Genomic DNA, 16,199 nt, shown 5'->3' with positions numbered 1-16,199 from the left:
AAATTCAATCGCTAAGTACATATGTCCTGACCGAATAGTCGAATCGCGTCGACGATTCAAAGTTATGTATACGTGCTACTAGTAGTTCAAGAATACAATATTAATTTCGTCAATAAATTCTCCTTTACTCTTCCTCGATCAAATTAGGATAGAGTTACCGACCACTAAACTGTGAAAGAGCTTAAATAAGGTCTATGCCGAAAGGAAATTTAGGATACAACATATTTTCTTGTACAAAACACTTTATAAATTTTAGAATAAAAGGCAGCTCAACTGTACAAAATCGTGTCTCGCTTCTGTTCTCGAGGTGCCAACTCAAATGGCGCGCACTGTACTTATAGGAATAGCGGCAAGTCTTTTGCGCCCACGCTAGTCGTTTGACGGTTGTCGTTTTTAACCGTGGCTCAATATCGTATCATTTTTATCGCTTGTCTCTCAGATTGAGTAATATTACAGTCATAACTATATTACTCTTGTTTTATATTTCTGTTTCACGTTAAAGAAAGATGTTGAATTAAATTAATTTGGACACTGTTGGGAAATTATTTTATACTACAAATTTTATATTACTTTCTTTTCAATAATCAGTTTTAAAATAGGTGACACTTTTGAACTAACAAGCAAACAAATAACTTCAAGTTAAATAAATTAGTATTTAAATTGATGAATACATTTCTAACATAAAATAAAAAAAAAATAAGTAAACGTACGTGACAATAAACTCTGTTATTATTTATTATAGTATAGAGGTTAATAGTAATCAGAAAAAATCAACGTTTTCTAATAATTAACATATTACTTTCAACAAACATTACAAGGAAGTGCTAATTATATACATACGTAAGATAACTTATGTTCCGTTAACAATTTATTAGTTTATTTTGTTATTCAAACATTGGAACTATTTAGAAAACCAAATTCATCAGCCGCGTCAAAGTGTCCGGATGACTTGCGCTAATATTTTTTTTATTTTATTTACTGTTGGAATCATGCTTTGAACATAAAAATCTTTCTAATTAATAGTTTCGTCCATTAATTAAATAAATCAACGTGAGATATTTTTCTTTACAACACGAATAAAACCATAAACTAAGCGAGACGCGACGGACAAAACATTTAAGCTGAGATTTAACAATTATATAGTAGTGATAAAATGAAAACGTGTTGAGAGCGAGAAACATAAGCCGCAGGTGATTTTTGATGAGCATTTTCATTAAAATGGAACATTGTAAAAGTGTAAATGTGGGAATCTTGAATGTGACATGTAGCAATACATAGTGTTCTTCCACACTATGTTCTATTTGTATGCCAAATTTCCTCGAGATTCGTTCAGCCGTTCTGGAGATACCTTCAAACAAACATCCATCTTTCCAGCTATCTGGCTAAGCTTTTGCATTTATATGGGAAACTAAAAAAAAATCACACTAATTGCAGAAGTTAATTAACTGTTTTGAAAGTTTGTATACATATTAAATTATTCATCAAAGAAATTGTTTTATTACTTTTCTTTGTGCCTGTACTGATACAATCGTGTACAAAGATGCAATTTATACGAATGTAATCGTGAGGCCGGTAGCCGAGTGCGGGCATGTGATGAGTCGACAGGTGCGCTACGATTGAGCCATTGTTTCCCACGGGTTACCGCTGCACAGATTCTTGTACTCATTTTCTTCTTACATCTGCTTAAGAATACAATAGTTAGATAGGAATTTATTTTCTCTCCGTATACCTTACTGGCAACTGAAACTAGAAATGTTAGAGAGGCTAAGAAAATTCTAAAAGGAATCCCCGAATAAGATGTTTTGTTTTATTTGTAATATTAGACTGAAAAAACTATCTTGTTTTTGCTTTTTATTACAGACTTATATGACTAAAACAAACATAATTAAAGTTATCAAATTAGACATTTGATTGATTTAATATTGGTGTAGATTGTAATCGTTACTAATAATTACAAATCTTACTAATATTATAAGTGAGAAAGTTTGGATGGATGGATGTTTGTTTGAAGGTATCTCCGAAATGGCTGAATGGATCTCGATTAAATTTGACACACATATAGATCATAGTCTGGAAGAACACATAGGCTATTAAGTTTTCTTTTTCCCGCGCGGATGGAGTCGCGGGCGACAGCTAGTAAGTATGTAATAAATTGTTTATCGTACTGAAGACTTAATTAATATTTAAATGATGTGTCTTTCATTTCTAAGGCATATATGGAGCATTGCTAGAATGGATTTACACGAAATAACTTAGACTAAGGAGCTCATATATTACGCCATTGTAATATTAATTATTGCACGGACCCCTACTGCGTGTAAATAAAACGTCACTCAATTTGTCTGTCAGTGACGGACGGTGTAGCGGCATCTTATACATGTTATATGAAGTTGTACGTAAAATGAAACTATATATACATAATATTAGCCGTGCCCTCGATTTTGTCCGCCCGATATGGTATCTTTGGGTACTATTTCCCTATTATTTCTTACTTAAATGTGTTAGTGTATTCAAATTAGATTCTCACTGTTTTCAAATATTTTTGCTTCGCCGTATAACAACTAATTTGAATTTCTTTGCGACAATACTTTCGCGAGATTATAATGATGATGGTACTTTACTAGATACGTCACCTTGATAAAGTGCTCAACTACGCAATACTAATAAAAAAAAGTTTTCTTTATCGGAAATAGTTTTGCTTTTATTATCTTTCTTATCTGAAAATAAAAACCTTCTAATATTTTACATTACATTTATTGTTTACGGCGAGCTTTTTAAGATTTGTATCTTTTTTCAAGTTTTCACTTACTCTAAACGAAGCCAAGAATGACATGGTAAGTAAAATCTGTTGTATATATTTTTGTAAAAATTCATATCGAAATATTTCAGAGAATTACAATCAACAAGTTACAATCTCGTTCTTATATCAACATGACTTTAAAATGAGAATTGAAAATCTATTTGTACAGCGCAGTTAACATTTGATGTCATTACAAATATGGGATTTGAGGTTTATTACACAAATTATTGTAGTACTTATTTGTTAGTGTTTGTAAATTTTATAGTACACCTTTTGGTTTGATGTGGTCGTTGTATTTGAATTGCACATTCTGACGTAGTTTTTATATTTATTTATCTTATATAGTATTAAGATTACAAACAAGTCATGCAATTGGGATACTAGATGTAGCTGTAGCCCGCGACTTCGTCAGTGTAAAATAATAAAAAAAGTAATTAGTAGGCTATTTGTTCTTCCAGACTGTGTTCTACATCTCTGCCAAAATTCAGCGAGATCCGTTAATAAGTTTTGGGGATATCTTCAAACAAATATCCATCAATCTATCCAAACATTTGCATTCATAATATTAGTAAGATTAGTAAGATAATATATTGCCCTCCCATATACAAGTGTCATCAAAGATGATAGTATAAATATGTTATCAAATAAACATCACAATATTAAAGGATAATACCGTGAATAAAGAACCAAATTTCATAATCAAAAGCTGTGACTAATTTCACTTATACTATTTTTGGTTTTCATCAGATATTTAGGGCGCATTAACACTAGATGTGAACGTCAAAGCTGGCGATTGAATGAATATCACACTAAGTTATGTTTGATTGCGTATACAGTTACCAACAAACCTAGCGCAAGAAATAGCTTCGCACTTAGGCGCCATTTATCAGCGTCAGTGGCGATTAACTTATTATTGGACCTCATTATTTCTAAGTGTGGACCTATCTTATGTTTTGAGTTCAATCGGTCTAGCGGATTATCACACTAATTGTAAGCTGCATTAATTCTAGAAATTATTACTATCCTAAAAGATTTTTTTCAAGTATCAAATTTACAATTATAAAATTAAAATATGACGAGATCTGACTGAATTTGCGCGCAAAATTTATTTTACTTTCACCTATTGACAGTAACGTGCCTTAAATTTTATATAATACACTAACTGTCACCCTGGACTCCGTTTGCGAGGGATTAAAAAAATTATAGTCGCTGATTCTCAGACCTACTAAATATGCATATAAAATTTAATAAAAATCGGACAAGTCGTTTTGGAGGAGTATGGTAACTAATAAATTATTCAAACTTTCGTTAGACATTATACTAAATTGATATATAAACACGGCTGAGTGAGCGACGGGCCGCGTCCGCGAAATAATACCAGTACCACTCATCCTGATGAAGGGCCCCCGACGGGCTCGAAACTAGTCGGTGCCGCCACCGGACGAATATACATGAGTGTTTAGCCGTGTTTATATATCAATTTATGGTAACTAACATTGTGACACGAGAATTTTATATATAAGTATATTTAATTGACGTTATTAATACTTATTTTGTTACAATATAAATAAAATAAAAATTTTATAGATTGAAAATATTGTTATTATTTATTTAACACACATAATATTTCACAATAACGTAATGTTGGGTATATAAGAGTTCTATAGTATGCAAATAATTACATAGTCATATAACATAGTGCCAGTCCAAACTATTATTATATTTTCCTTATTGTTCCTCACACAATGGACCATTATAATCCATTACGAGGAATATCCACTCATGTTGTAAACACACAAAACATTTTATTTACTTAGTCACGACTGGTCGGTCGAGATTTTCTAAAGGTCTAACATCTATAAACTAGAATTTTATTGAATTATGCCGGAACAATTATATGCAAGGATATATAAAATTGCATACACGCAATTCTATCATAACTATTTATGGTAAACATAATATTTTTAGTTCATTGTAAATTATAATAAACTAGCTGCCACCCGCGACTCCGTCCACTCCGCGACTCCGCGACTTCGGAATTAAAAAAAAAAACTTAATTAGTAGTCTATGTGTCCGTCCCGAATACGTTCTACATCTACATATGTCGAATTTTTTTTAATATAAAATATCAGCAGTTTTTTTTTATTTAAATTTACTAATGTTTCTTTCACCATTCCAAATAAGCTCTAAACTTGTGCTAGGATATGGTTTACGACAATAGTCGAATGGCGGGATTCGAACCCCCGATCTCGTGATCGGAAATCCGTAACCTTAACCATTAAGCTATTGACGCTTAAAATAGAATTTCAGCGAGATTCATGAATCTATTCTATAGATACCTTTTATCAAACACCCATCCATGTAAACGTTAACGTTTATAATATTAGTAAGATAGAGATATCCATTTTGTGGTTTGATATAAAAGACAACAGTGGGTTACAATTTCCAAAAAAGCCTTTTAAATGACAAAATTTATGAAACACTTTTTTATAAAGAGGTGTTTGAGGTGTTTACATTATAAGTGGTATAAGAATACGGTTTTATTTCAATAATATTTATTATCTAATATTTGAATAACATTAATGTTAAACTTGGTGAAAAAAACTATTTAAAACAAAATGAAACTGACTTTGTTCCCATGGCAATATTTTTTCCATTTTGTGTCCATATTAATGTTTTTTTTTTAATCTGCATAGTAATTATCAATTATAGATTAATAAAAAAATAAAATTAATAAAAATTTCACATCAACAGTATTGAAGTCATGACGTCAATGTTAATACAATAAACATAATCCTACTAATATTATAAATGCGAATGTTTTGATGGATGTTTGAAGATATCTCCGAACTGTCTGCATGGATGTCGCTGAAAATTGGCATAGATATACCATAAGGTGGCAAACGAGCGAGTGGCCACCTGAAATCACTGTAATAGCGAAGTGACCGTTGCCCATAGATATACGCAATTGCATATGCGTTGCCTACCTTTAATTGACAGAGGAAAGGATGCACAGAATGATAATATTTTCCCTTCCTACGCATCCTCTCATCCGGAAAGTCCACTTCCACTTCCCATCCTTTCCTTATAAGAAAAAGGGTGGGAAGGGAAAAAGGACTAAATTAGGCCTCCGGGACGATGTAGAACATAATCTGGAAAAACACATAGGCTACTAATTAATACTACTAAGTATTAATTAGTACTAAGTATTTTTTTAATTCCGCGCGGATAGACTATGGAGGTAGCTTCAAAGGAACATCCATCCATCTAAACATTCGCATTTATAATCTTAGTAATGTGTATCGTCTTTTCATATTGATGATGCTGTAAAGACTTATAGATTCAATTGTTATCTATTTTGTTCTGTGTAAAGCTATTCTTAATTAGACAGAGGCGTATCTATTTCTCGGCTTTCGATATTCCCAGAGTAAAGATAATAAACTAGGTTATCAATACAAGCTTCCTATCTGAACGCTATCTTAGTATAAATACTTACAATTTATCAAGCCCACAACGTCTATAAAGAACGTACTAATTTGCATTTTAACAAGGACCTAAAATCAAGTGCTGTTCAAAATATCTTAAAGCTTTATCCGTTTGCCAACATTAGGAAAGATCGAATCGTATCTAGTAAGGCTTTTAGCTGAAACGATGTGCGGGACATAAAGCGACTTGATGTGGCATTATCAGTGAGAGGAAACGCGTCAAGTGAAATAACAGAACGGCATTTAACTTGGCTTATTAATGTTCGCATGTTAATTGCAGGAAACAATCTGACATTCAGTTGTTTCGATATAATGTTCATTATATTTTCTATTAATTTGCCCGTGTTCGAAGTAATGTTAACTATAAATATAGAATTTGAAAGAAATCCATAAAATAAATGAGACACACTCTAACCAACATTAACAAATAACTTGAAACAATAAATAAAATAGGTACATACAATCTTATTAATATTATAAATGCGAATGTTTAGATGGATTGATATATGTTACAGGGTCTCTCCAAACCAACTCAACGGATGTCAATGAAATTTGGCACAAATGTAGAACATAGCCGGGAAGAACACATAAGCTACTTCTTTATTCCGCGCGGACAAAGTCGCAGGCTACAGCTAGTATTATATATGTTAAATTATCAAATTGTGTTATTTATACACTAGTGATACAGTATACTAAGACCAGTCGAAATACAATTGAACACAAACGAAACATTTTGAACAGGAAGAGTCGTCTTTCTGTGACAAAAAAGCTGTACCATTGAAGACCTCATCCATAGCAAATACATTTCACGTCAACCGCGGCCGACAATCAAGCTTGGCTTGCAAGAAAACCGCTCCGAGACCACCATATATGGTGTAGATGCGAGAACCTCTAAAAACTGGAACGTCAGCGTCTACCTTAGACGAGGCTTATAAACTAACACACTACCAACGGTTGTTTCATCTATTCCTTATCTTCCTACTCGATTGCGGTGGAAAAAATGGCAATTCTTATTTTTCTTATTGACTATGATGGATATGGTATGTTGCAGAAGATCGACATCGATATTGTTAGATGTATAGTTTTCTAAGATTAATCTTCACGATTGGCTATTAATAAAAAAGATTTATTTTGTACTATTCAAACGTGAAATAAACTGACCTGGCCCAACGATTTTATTTTCCATTTTCATTTGAATAATTATTGTCTTTTATAAAAAAAAAACATAGATACTTGCTGAGTGATTTAGGCCTTTGATAGTCAATGTTTTAAAAATTAAAATCTTAAAATTTTGAAATAATTGTGCATTACTTAATTTGATACTTTAGTGCAATTCATGGAATGCTATAACTTACACATATATTACGATTCCTGTAATTACTGACATAGTTATTTCAAGTACTATTTTATATATTTTAAGCATTTAATTAATACATAATAATTATACCGCATGGGCGTTGTATTACAGTTATAATTTTCATATATTATCTTCATAATGTCTATATATCTATGACATTACAACTATTACATTGTAGTATAGAAATATTCAAATGATGTATAAATCTCGTAACATAACAAAACAATAAACAAGTATGCTGGCAACTAGCTAACGACAATCAATTATTATATTATCCATGTTGATGTTATTCGATTCTTCATTAATGTTAAAAAGAAATGAAATTCTTGCAACTAAACATTATCTGACTTTCCTCCTTTGAGAAAAAACAACAAATTTTGCATCCTCTTATGTTCCGAATGTCTATGGACGATGTTGACAACAAGAAGCAACACCCACTTTTCACTACTTTTATCTAAAACACTAACGGGAAAAGTCGTAGACAATATTTAAACGAAGTACAGTGAAGTTAGCTGACAGTGTCAGAACTTTGAACGTTTTATACAACTTCAAAATGTAAGGTCGGTCAAAATATTAATAGCAATATAACCCGATTTAATATAAAATTGTGCAGTTGAAGTCCGTTGCGATGCACAACTTTTCTGTAACTGTAATATCGCGGACGACCACGACTGTACATGTAAAGTACGTAAATTATTATCAATGTGCAAATGAAGAAGACATAGAATTGCAATTAACTTTAGTAATGTTCTTGTTTATACCTTAGCTTCGAGTGGCGTTAATATATTACGTTCTGTTGTTATTTATGTACAAATACAATAATTATTCGCAGTGTAATTTGAATAAGAATACAATGCATTCAATTGTTATTAAGAGTACTTGTTACTTGCAAACAACTTATTGGATAAAGCTTATAAGCTGTCATGTGTTATTGCACTGAGTTACATTAATGAGACTTAGTTATTACGAAAATAAAATAAATATTATTGTAAATGTTCTCTAATTTTAAAGATACTGAAAATACATGAAAGATGCAGCAGTTTTTTTAGAAATTCATTAAATGGAATTTTCAATTATCGTAAAGAATTCATACTTTACTTTCTTAACCTTGAATTAAATCGGAAAAATAGATATAAAATTCATTAAAAGAGAACTCACATAAAATACCTATATTTTAAATTATCATTATCATTAGCTCACTATATGTCCCCACTGAGCTCGGAGCCTGCGCTATGATAGGGATGACTAGGTTATAGTGAACCACGATGGCCCAGTGCGGGTTGGTTGACATCACACATATCTTTGAATTTTTTCGCAGATGTTGCAAGTGGCATCACGATGTTTTCCTTCGCCATAAGAACGTCGGATAAATGTACATATGTAAATCGAAAATTGAAAACACATTGGTACATGACGGGATTTGACCCCAGGACCTGCAGATTGCAAGTCAAGTGCTGCAACCCCTGAGCCACCGACGCTCTATTTTTAAATGATAAAGCAAGTTGTTACAAGAACAATTTCGAGAAATAATAATTATTTAAACTTAATACAATAAATTTGATTAAACTAATTAAAGGTGTTTGTATCGAAGGTTAATTGACTTTCAAACTTATTTATATCGTAATGTGTTAATCTTATTATAAATATCTTTGTAAAATAAAACATTAAATTTAATGTGATATATTTTCTTTGTTCCCTGAAGTCACAAAATGTTTAATCATTTAATAAAATAGTTGACTTTATCGATTATTAGTCTCGTAAATTAGTATTGCGGCTGACATTGGCAAAGACGAGTACTTACCAAAAAGTTATTCTGTCTTTCCTTGTAGACTTTATTTATAGAATAAATTGATGTTATTAAGATAATAAGTACTACATTCAGAAACATAAATAGCTCATTTAGAAATCTCGACATTGGAAGTAACATAAGTGTTACTTTAACGAAGTTTTTTGTTATGACTATTCCATACTAAAAACTATGTACCCTTTAAATTTTTATATTGAATCGAACTCTTTGTTACTATGTTTATATTAAAAGGGTAGCCTTTTCTTATTAAATACATAATGAAGCTAAAATTATTTTGCATTACTCTCTACATAAACTCAAATATAATTCTATTACGACCAAAAACACATTTAACAAATAAAAATGTTCCGACATTTATGTGTTTAAGGAAATATAATTTCTAATTTATCCGATGATATATTATTAGAACTTTAAACAGCATCCAATTAATAACACTGGCATGATCGCTTCTTTAAAGTATTTTAAAACTGCAGCCGCGGTCACACGACCGTTACGATGTTGCGGTCAAACTTAATTTATGCCTCTAGCACATAACCACGAAAGAGAAGCGTAATAAAAGCGAAAAAAACACATACGAATTGAACACTTATAGGACGACGGATCCCGAAATAAAAGCGATTAGTCTTCGGGACATAAAGTAATGTCAATAAGTGTCAAAAAATTGGTAATAGGTTAATTTAAATGAGGCATTGTTTTCGTTGGTTCTACCGGATCGATTCTTAGTCAGTTGCAAATGCTTGGATTACCAATCGAATTCAGAGCAAATTGCACTTCGTATTTTCTTCGCTTTCGTATATCTGTATGCGACCGGCTTTATTAGGGAAACGTCGAAGCAGTATGGTTGCAGGTGAAAGGTTAGACTCATGACAATATAACAGGTACATTAATAATAGCCTTTATAGAAATATTAAAATATAACTAATGCTTATTAAACGAATATTATTATGAAATTGCCTCGTGATTAGGGAAAGAGAACATAAATATTATTGTGGCGTACTCAAATATGATTTTATTGCCTTGACTGAACCTATTGAATATCAAATTATAGATTATTAGTATTAGGATTTATTTTAATGTATTATAATAACATTTACTGTGAATATTTATAGCTTTACTAAACATTACGTGGGATTCTGAACAAGAGCTAGTTTAAAAAATAGTAACACAAGACTGTTGTTTTTTTAATTTATAAATATGTTTCACGTTTAAGGTGTTTCTAAAATTAAATGTCAAAGAATTTTTTGCATTAATCAAATTAGGTTATTATTTAAATTAAATTCTATCGACACGATACTCTTGCATAATATTATTTTTTATCACAATAACAATGTGTTTGCTTTGTTTAAATTGGTGACTAGCTAATTTACACTTTTATTTGTGCTTCTCGACTTAAAATCTTCCAATTAAATTTCACGAAAAGTCGCAATATATAACAATTTTAATGAACATTGTATCTTACTAATATTATAAATGCGAATGCTTGGATGGATGCATGTTTGTTATAAAGTATATCCAGAACAGCTACATGGATCTTATTGAAATCTGGCACAGATGCAGAACATAGTCTGAAAGAACACATAGGCTTAATTAAGTTTACTTTTTATTCCACGCGGGCGGAGTCGCGGGCAACAGCTTATTATAAATCTAATATTGTTTAATTTAACGAATGCCCTCTGACGCCATTTAACAATGGAATAATAACAGCCAGTAAAAAATCACAAAACAAATGAAGAAGCCAACACAAAAGAAGGTCCGTCGGGTCGTAAAGAAGGAATAAAACAAACTACAAAATTGTTTTAGTGTGCATTAATAAAACAAGTTGTATGAAATAAAATGCACATGTGTGGGTAAGTGAAACAATGTTCATAATGAATTAGTTTTTTATAAGTATTGTCTTATTCGTCTTAAGCGTAAAAAGCAACCTAGATAATAAAAAATGTCCTTGATTACTTGTCGCGAATACAACGGATGTTAGTCATTATTAATATATATGATACAGTCACCATGATTGAACCTTCATCTACTTTCCAGCAGAAAACTGCTGCACCACTAAAGTACTGATAAGGTTTGGAAGATACTATGCCTACTTATGATTATTATGTATACGTAAACGTCAATATTTATATGAGATTATTTATCATATGTACCGTGGGTTTCTAAGACTAAAATCTCTGTATACAACGTATCGTCATAACTTTATTATCTTTGATAAAACAGAGATTACAATTTTTGTCAACCATTTCGGTCTCAAAAACCTATGGTAAGTAAAACATAAATAACTGCAACCCTAATTTTTTACGAATAATTGTTTCTACAAATTAATAAAGGCTGCAAACGTACCGCTAATTTTTTTTTATTAATTAGAAACTGTGAAATATCTTCATCATACAGTGACATACAACTTTAGTTTTATACAGATACATGTAGGCGTCGACGGAAAGCTTTTATAAATGTACATAATATCATATCTATACAATTTCTATAATTTATAGCTTCACCATAAATGGAGTAATATCAAATTTCAGATAACTTCTTACCGTAAATAGGAATGTGTTATTTGTAACAAGTGTTTATAAAATTATGATTCAATAAACATTGAACTGTAACAGTTTGTTTTTAAATTTAAATAGCGTTTTGAATCATAACATACAAAAAGCGAGATGCATTCCTGCTAATGAAAGAATAAATTAAATAAAAAAAGGTACAAAGTGATGGGTCGTTGCGTGCCGCCCCCTTGCGTTCCGTTTCGCACAGAAGGTGTACTTTTTGTTTCATGCGATAATCGAAAAGTATATTAAATTAATTTCGTATTGATTACAAAAACAATTTAATGTATAATTCTACTTTAAAAAAATCTAACCGTAGTTCTATTTGTAAGCTACACTTAAGATAAAAATAAATAATACTACTTATAAGAACAAATAAATAAAAACTTTTTGTTGTCATAGCTTTTAAAGTTTCACACATGTACGATGTATTTTGATATGTTTTAATGTCAAAGTACAAAAACATTAACTAGCTTCTGATAATATATCAATTTGTTTACTGATTACTGAAGCATTTTAAAAATTTTGGCAATATATCTAAAGAGTTTAAGTTCGCTACAGACAAATAAGTTGAACTCCGTCGGGCGATGTAAAAGACTTCAACGCGTCAAAAGAAAAGTCAGACAATGATCTTATATCATCTTAGTATTTATGTGTAAATGCACATAACGAATTAACGTGAATAATAACATGTACTTTTCTCAAAAACAAAACATTATAGATTTAAACAATTCTTTGGGCGATATCGAAATTACTTTTACGTAAAAAAATTAATTCTACAAATCTCGATAATATTAAATTAAATTAAATTAATTGTAATAATCGAGCACATTAAATTTCTCGCCTATAGGTAGCTTTTACAAAGGTGTGGTTTTCAATAAATAACCACAGAACCCACACAGGTTAAAGTTGTACAACCTTACACGATATCAATACACTATTTTGTAGATATTAACTTTGTGGTAATATAATTATTTTATAACTTTGTATTTCATTTATTATTATATTCTAATATACTAGCAAAGCATATTTTTGTTGGAAATTAGTACAAAAAGTCTAATAATACTTTTTTCATTAAGTTCTTGGATTTTTTCGTATTGCATATTATTAAAATAAATAATATGAATTTGAATTTAAATTTAAATTAATTAACATGTAAATCTTTATTTACTTAAAACATACCAAGGTAACGATCCGCAGAAACAATTGTAAGGTTTTTATGGTTGACTTTAAAAAATTTAGACAATTAAATAAAAAAAAACAATGATTAAGTAAGATATAATACCAAAGGATAATTAATAATCAGTGTCCAGATAACTTAATTTGAAATTTCAGTATCTTGACTTAATTATTTTATTTGATAAAACGTACTTCACCATAACTTATCAGTTCATTTTAACAAGTAAATTTAATTTAACTGTGTTTTAAATTATGGAACCTATCTATAATAGATATAGTTGTATCTGAATGTTTGGTTATTTAAACCAAAAAAATCAAAATTGGATTATTTGTGAAGAACAACACTTAAAGTACTGCAGTTGCGTTTTCGATGCGAATAAATAAGCCATAGATTAAAACAAGATGCATGAAATTCAATACAGCCTTATCTAAACTTAATATTAAAATAAATGTATAAAAATTACAAACTCTAACATCTTATGTAAAAGTTTCCTCAAATACCAACAAAGTATTTCTTTTTCATTATAATATAATTATTCTGTTATGCTTCATTGAATAGTTAAAACGACGTCGTTAAGCCATTGAATATAGAAATCCTTTAATATCCCTAACAAGATATGTATCTTCGTCACAAGTAACCGGTGGATTTCAACAGAATTAGACGCCTTCCATTATTGCATAATATATTTATACTTGCTAAGAATTGTTAAATTATCATTACAATAATTATTGCTAAACAGTGCCTATCAATAACAACTATACTAGATGTGGCCCGCGACTCCGTCCGCCCGGAATTAAAAATAAATTTATTAGTAAGTAGCCTATGTATTCTTCCAGACTATGTTCTACATCTATAACAAAATTCAGTGTACGAAATTTCACACAATCAAACAAGCATCGATCCATCCATTCAAACATTCGTATTTATTATATTATAGTAAATCACCCCGTTCCACTCGGGTATCGTATAAATAGAGCAGAAATTTCCTAATAGTAATAAACTGGATGCAATATTAGTTAAAAAAAATAAACAATTTCAAAGCTATGCCAATAATGACGAGAACTGATCTATAAAGTGTAGTTAGCGTTTTTAATACCATAGAATAAACGTAGGCGGCACATTTTATAAAAGACAATGTTATTAACAACAAAGACCTTTCGAATTCAAGTTTTTCGAAACATATCTGTATGCGGTTTATGTTACAAAAATTTGTAAAATATGTTTAAAATTCTCGAACATTTTCATTTATATTGAAAAAAACTGTCAATCAATATAAGAGATTGTACGATTATTAAACGTTAATGTAACAAAGATGTAAGCCTTGTAATTTTAACTAGAACTTTCGGTTACTACTTCGAAAGTTCGAGTCCTTAAACTCTTAAATTTATGAATCTTTGTTGCTAGACTTATATCGACAGGAGTATATCCTTTTACCACAATAATTTTGTACTAATTAGAAAATAAAAATAGTTTTTTCAATTATCAATCTAATTATGGAAAATCATTCATTTTATAAATAAATATTGCATGATGATGTCGAAGTACAAACATATTATAAATAAACATAAAATACTGAAATATTGCTTTAAATTGAACTTTGTAAACTATTGAACGAAAATAACATAATATGTATTAATATCTTTGCCATTATACTTTGAAAAACTTGCGTATTTCACCTTCAAAAGTGGATTTTTTAAGTGTTCTGCTTTCGCGGATTTATATAATTGATTCTTACTTTGACAGTTCAATTGTAATTTGCATAGAGTTGTGTTATTTCAGTCATACTTTTTAGTAATTGAATTCATATGTTAAAATTAATCCATCACTATGTAAATAATGAGGCTAAAGTTTTACATTATTTATCACATGATATTGTTACAAATCTATATTAGATTTAATGTCGGTGCGTATTGTCAAAATACTCACCTTTCAACCCTAGAGCCGATTGAGCGGCAACAGCACTTCACAGTTAATCAAAATAAAAAACTCACAAGTCACAGGCTTCATAAAGCTACTTGTCCATTGATTAAAGATGTATTCAATCCACATGTCAACACAAGGACTATCCGTTTTGCTAATACGACATAACAAAGTACACTTTCATATAACAAGACTTACGATTCATTCACAAGTAATCACTCGATTTGTAGCGAAAGTTTTCCATTAAGCTAGTCTGAAAAGTTTGCACTCATATGAGAAATAGTCTAACCCCATAGTGCATCATTCACTTCCATCCGATTCCGATTGATGATCCGGAAAATTGTGTCCGGAAAATCGATACCGGTACATGCCGGACTATTTTTCCGACATCGCGATTTCGAATCCGTGCGCGCATCAACGCGCTAGTGTGCGTAACAACCTAACCATAAGCTTGCGTAGACGCAACTGAAATCACCTTGCAAGGCCCACTATATCCATCTCATTCTGGACATGTTTCCAGCTCACTCTAGCGGGCATTGTGCCGAGTCCAGCGACTGGCTTACACAGCTTGACAATAAATTACCTATAGGAATCTAATCACTTTAATAGATGTGTGATTTTTTTTTCAATTCCAACCGTTTTAATGGCACCACACAATGATCGTTCCATGTCTCTGAGCATTAATTATAAAAGGTGAAAACCTCAACGATTTTGCGGTAGTTTCGGTTCGACTGACGGCAGATATTTTTCGTTTGTCATTAATCTAATGTTTTTTTCACGGACAAATGTGTTTTTAGATAATAAGTCAATATGTTAAAAAAGCTCTTTTTTACACATTTACTTATATTGAGGCGTGAAATTATTATTCTATCCACTAATATATTATGACTAGTTAGTGGCTACGAATCTGTTACTGAGTAGTCGTTTTTCATACAATTTTTGTTCCTTATGTACACGTGTACAAGAATTACCTGCCAAAAATATATGCGGAATATTTTCTACGGTTAATACATGCAAAATATACTTAATTTTAAATAAAAATAGCGGCTATATAGCCACCAACATAAAACATAACAGTGTTTATAAAATTTACCGATTTATTAA

At 30.6% G+C, this 16,199-nt stretch overlaps 1 protein-coding gene across 1 annotated transcript in view; it reads right to left on the bottom strand.

The window, feature by feature from the left end:
* The window catches only part of Sox102F (transcription factor Sox102F), a 215,094-nt gene extending 199,550 nt beyond the window's left edge, over positions 1 to 15,544 (bottom strand). Inside the window, exon 1 of the mRNA XM_013316262.1 lies at positions 15,102 to 15,544. The gene's annotated coding sequence lies outside the window, so the exon portion shown is untranslated. The remainder of the gene's footprint in view (positions 1 to 15,101) is intronic.
* Positions 15,545 to 16,199: the final 655 nt, after the last annotated feature.

Source organism: Papilio xuthus, unplaced genomic scaffold, assembly GCF_000836235.2.
Source record: "Papilio xuthus unplaced genomic scaffold, Pxut_1.1 DF826949.1, whole genome shotgun sequence".
Classification (NCBI taxonomy): Eukaryota; Metazoa; Arthropoda; class Insecta; order Lepidoptera; family Papilionidae; genus Papilio; species Papilio xuthus.
This window is presented reverse-complemented; position numbering and strand designations above follow the sequence as displayed.